At 45.9% G+C, this 5,294-nt stretch overlaps 1 pseudogene; it reads right to left on the bottom strand.

Annotated features, from left to right (window-relative positions):
• Positions 1–257: 257 nt before the first annotated feature.
• Positions 258–865, bottom strand: LOC102131131 (large ribosomal subunit protein uL13 pseudogene; annotated as a pseudogene).
• Positions 866–5,294: the final 4,429 nt, after the last annotated feature.

The raw sequence follows: 5,294 nt of genomic DNA, 5'->3' as shown, positions 1-5,294 counted from the left end.
TCTTCTGGCTCCCTTTTGCTAACAGTAACTGGTTGCTCTTCCTACTGGCCATAGATAAATGACACCTCCACAATTCTCTGAGAGCTTTCAGGCAACCTCGGGAGGCAGTGACTAAGACCCTTCCCTTGCTGCCAGCTTCCTATGTCCCAGGCTGCCTGTGGCACCTGGACCGCTGCTGCCCCTGGGTCCCGCACATTCCAGGGCAACGATGGAGGAAGGGCAGGCCATGCATGAGGATTTAACAGTGTTTACTGGACTCAGACCAGGAGTCAGTGGGTCTTGAGGACCTCTGTGTATTTGTCAATTTTCTTCTCCACGTTCTTCTCAGCCTGTTTCCGTAGCCTCATGAGCTGTTTCTTCTTCCGGTAGTGGATCTTGGCTTTCTCTTTCCTCTTCTCTAGGGTGGCTGTCACTGCCTGGTACTTCTAGCCAACCTCCTGAGCCAGGCACCCAGACAAGCAAACTTTCTTGTAGGCTTCAGACACACAACCTTGAGGGCAGCAGGAACCACCATCCTCTTTTTCTTGTCGTAGGGCGATGGGATGCCGTCAAACACCTGGAGGCGGTCCAGGGCGGCCTGGCCTCCCTTGATCTCGCACGGCAGCAAGTCTCGCACGGTCTGCCAGAGGATGCGGCTGGGGGCCTGGAAGTGGTAGGGGCCTCTGGAAGTGTTGGTGTTCATCCGCTTGCGGAGGAAAGCTGGGTACTTCAACTTGTTTCTGTAGAAATTGCCAGAAATGTTGATACCTTGGCAGCATGGCACCACCACCTTCTGGACCAGCAGTGCCTGTTTAGCTGCGATGGCCGCCAGGGGGCCCAGGAGATGGCCTCGACCATTGAGCACCAGGACCTGTACCTCCGCCATCTTCCGCAGCTATCTGGGAAAGGGGGGACTAACCTTTTAAAGAGGATTAACCTCTTTTGCCTCAGTTCCTCCTCTCTGCAATGGACTCTAAATACTAATCACCTCACGGGGTAGTTGTGATGATTAATGAGTTAATCCGTAAAGGCCTAAGAACTGTAACTGATGCAAAGAATCTCTCAGTGCATATGAGCTGTTATTATTCAATCTCATAGTTTTCCACAAATGCAAAATAATTATTTTGTCATAATAATTAGATATGACAACATATTAATGATTATATAAAGTCTCATCATAAACAAGTTATTTTAATGAAAATTATATCACTTATTTTTCTCTATAATCATTTTTTCCACAGTTCATCTGGATACCAAGCAACATTTTCATATTGCACAGATGAGGAAATTAAGGTTCAAAGAGGTTAGTGGCTTGTCCAGTTTTCACATTAGTAAATGATAAAGCCATGGCCAACCCAGGAGTTCTAAATCCAAATTCTATTGTCTTGACATTAAACTGAATTTCTAAATAAGGGAGAATTTCTTTAAAGGAGATTTCTGAATGGATCTTCACACATCCCAAAAAACTAATCATGGTTACCAACAGACTAAAGATTTTTTAAAGACAACTCAATTTCAACAAATCAGTCATGCTATCCTGTCTTTCCCTTTGCTGACAGATAAATGCAAAATGATGGTTCTTCATGTGATCACAAAATGACAGTCCAAACTCTAAGTATCACATCCACATTCAAAGTAGAAACAAAGAGGGAAAGATACCAGCTCCATCTGTTCTTTCTAACAGCAAAACAAAAAAGTTTTCCAAAAGCTTTCACAGCACTCTTCCTTTGTATCAGGATTAGGTCACATGACCTAGTCTGGCTGTGATGGACACCTCGGGCTGGGCATGTGGTCACCCTAAACAAAATCTGAGCTACCCTGGCAAGTAAGAAGAAGAAATGGATATTAGGCAAACAATTAACAGTGCTAGTTACAAATACTCCCTGAGCTGGCAGAGTAAGTCAACCCAAGCTCAATAGGAGCAGCATGTAGGAGAGCAATCCGAGAACAATCACGGACTAAGGACCAGGTTCCATTACCACTTTCCAGATGCCAGGCAATTAAACATATTCCAAGACCTGAGAATGGTAGCAGAGTTGTCCTCATTGATATTGGATTTATTGCTAACACAGGCACAGAGCTATACCTAATTTTATTTGTAAAACAGGCTAATATGTTTTTTCCTTGCACCCCAAGTGTGTGGAACAATCTACCAACTACATTTGTCTTCTGAGTTCTCTACTGCTGTGCATCATTCTAAAAACATTAGCATTTTAAAGTAACCTTCCACAGAACCCAGAAAAGTGACTCATCTGGAATCGTCAAGTCAATCCAAAGCAGAAGCTATGAGGAAGTCAGGAACTAAAAACAGGGAGACTGATCTAAAGTTTGTGTTAGGTTGAACTACATGCAATTGCCTATTGTTAAGAATTGAGGTGTCTCCCACAAATATTCATGTGTTGAAATCCTAACTGCTAGTACCTCAGAATGTGACCTCATTTGTAAATAGGTTATGCTAGCCGAAGACATTCAGTGAACAGGACTGCAGAGTGGGATGATGCCTGCAGATGTTACAGAGTCTCAGGGACATAATTCTAAACATCACCTGTCACAGTTTCCCAGACCTGGACTGTGCTGGGGTTGCTTAAACAGTGAACTGAAGAATCAGATTCTGTGAAAAGCAAAGACTTAGACTTTGAGAAAAGATTTTCAAATCACATATCTAATAAAGAACTTGTATCCAAGAATATATTAAGAACTCAAAACAATACAAAAACTAACAACTCAATTTTTAAGATTGTCAAAAGATTTGAACAGCCTTTTCACCAAAGATGTATGAATTGCAAATAAACACATGAAAAGAAGCTCAACATCATTACTCGTTCCAACCAAAACTATAATGATACCACTACATACCTGTTAGTGCCACGGGACCCCTGGGGTGTCACTTCACCAGCTGGAAACATCTGTGGTTGGCAGTGTCTTCTGCCTGAGTGTTGCTCATGCCCACTGGGCTCGTTGGGCCCACTCAGCTTGGCAGGCTGTGCTCAGCTCATGCTACCTGCTCATATCCCAAGGGTGAGCCAGGTTTAGAGTGGTGAGGGGTGTGTGGGCAAGTGAGCACAGGGCCTGGCCACTGCATACAGCCAGGCACACAGGCTGCTGCAGCTAGGCAGGCAGCTCCAGGTACCAGCACAGGTGTCTGCTCCATGTGAGGCTGCAACTGGACCAGATGTACTGCACATGGCTTCTGCTGCAAGAACCTGCATCTGGATGAGGGGAACGTGGTGGCACCCAGAAGCTTGCAGACACTAGGAACTGCAGACACCCAAAGAGGGTGTAACAGCCCTGGCTTGGGGAGCTCCTAGGCCTGGGCTCCCCAAAGGGCTGAAGCTCTTCTCTCCTTCTCGTCACCCACAACATGGTGAGCAGGGAGCATGTTTCAGCACTTTTTGTGTTACAGCTTTTTAAGTTCCACCATTTGGTGAGTCCCTAGTTCTTGTCCCATATCCAGGAAGAATGAAGTACATGGACAACTGGAGGGTAAGCAAGGCAGAGTGGAGCCTCATCAAGTGACAGAACAGCTCTCAGGAGACCCAAAGTAGGTAGCTCCTATTTATGGGCAGATCCTCCTGATGTCTGAGTCTGGCTGAGTTTGGGGTATTTATGGTGTCAGAAGGGAGAAAGTGCATGGCCAGGCCTGGAAAAAGCACTAAGTTATCACTCCAGTCTGTGGACTCTATCCAGAATTGACAGCCCAGCCCCCACACTTCAGACTATCCCTGACTTAAAGGTGGAGCTTCACCAGGGATGTGCCCCTTTCCACCCAGAAGCCTGTCTGCCTCCTGTCACCATCAATCATGTCCATCACACCCAGGCTATTCCTGCCAAGGAGCATCCCCACCCTTGGCCCCCTTCCTGTGCTCACTAGTATCCAAAGTCTGGAGGGGGGCCAAGGCAGCAGGGGGCTGGTGTATCAGCGCTGCCCCAAGAATGCACACACCCAGCCAGGTTGTAACATCACCTGGTCTTGGCCTCAGCTTTGCTCCACAATCAGAGTGGGTTCTGGGAGTGGGGATAGGCCAGGCAGTGCGGGCAGACACTTCTGAGCCTGTGGAGGCATGGGGGCTTTCCTGGTCCCCAACAGTGCAGGGATGCCCAAGTCCACAACCACCACTGGGTGGCTACAGCTGTGCCCAGGAGGGTGGGAATCCTGCCCCACCAACTCCGTAGTGCGTGGAGTGTGCCTTGCCTACTACTGCCAGCATCTTCACAGTAGCTACGCCAGAGAGGCCACCACTGCCATCATTAGGATGGCTAAAATTCTATCATACCAATTGTTGGTGTGGATGTAAAGCAACTATAACTCTTATACATTGCTGACAGGAATGTTGAATGGTATAACCACTTTGCAAAACACTTTTTCAGTGTCTTAAAAAGCTAAATGTGTACTTACCATACAACCCAGCCATTCTATTTCTAGGTATTTACTCAAGATGAATGAAAACGTATATCCATACAAATAACTGTTCATGAAAATTTATTGAAACTTTATCTGTAATAGCTAAATCCTGACTGCAATCGCAGTGTCCATCAACAGCTAGATAAACAGTGAAATACTACTCAGCAATAAAAAAACTATTTAGACATGCAACAAGATGGATGAATCTCAAAATAATTATGCGGAGTGAAAGAAGTCAGACCAGAAAACATGCATACTATATGATTCCATTTGTGAAAGAGTCTAGAAAATGCAAACAAATCTGAAGTAACTAAAAGCAGATCAGTAGTTGCCTAGGGATAGGGGATGCAGGGGGTGGTGAGAGAAAGGGATTACAAAGAGCTGTGTGGAAATTTTAGGGATGAGACGAAGTAGGGATGGGACTTGGCTTCAGCTCACCCCCACCAGAGCATTACTTCATGCATTCCCACTGACCACAAGACCTTGCAAGCTGTAAGTTATCTGAAGAAATCAAGAAAAGTGACATTCTACCATAAATCTTACTCAAGAAAACTCCCACCACCCTCATGTGCTAAATGCCAGGGGAATGACGGACCCTTAACCTTAGCTTCATTACAATACTAAAAATCACACCCAGGGGTGGAGACTCAACATGCTAAAGAGATGTGATGCATGCGGAAGCATGTTAACAAACTACATAGGTGCTAAAAATTCCCTTCCTCTACATGCCTAAACATTACTCCTTTCCCAACATAGCCACCCCCCATAAAACTGCCTTTCCAACTCCCCAACAGGAGCCGGCCTAAGAATATTTCCTCTCCCCCTCCGCCTCCCTTTCCCTCCTTCCCCTTTCCTCCCTCTTCACCTTTTCTCTCCCTCTCTCTCTCTCTCATGTTGCCTCCCTATGTCCAGG

The sequence above is a fragment of the Macaca fascicularis genome, chromosome 13 (assembly GCF_037993035.2).
Source record: "Macaca fascicularis isolate 582-1 chromosome 13, T2T-MFA8v1.1".
In the NCBI taxonomy this organism is placed as follows: domain Eukaryota; kingdom Metazoa; phylum Chordata; class Mammalia; order Primates; family Cercopithecidae; genus Macaca; species Macaca fascicularis.
The sequence above is the reverse complement of the archived record's forward strand: the minus strand, read 5'-3'. Positions and strand labels throughout refer to the sequence as shown.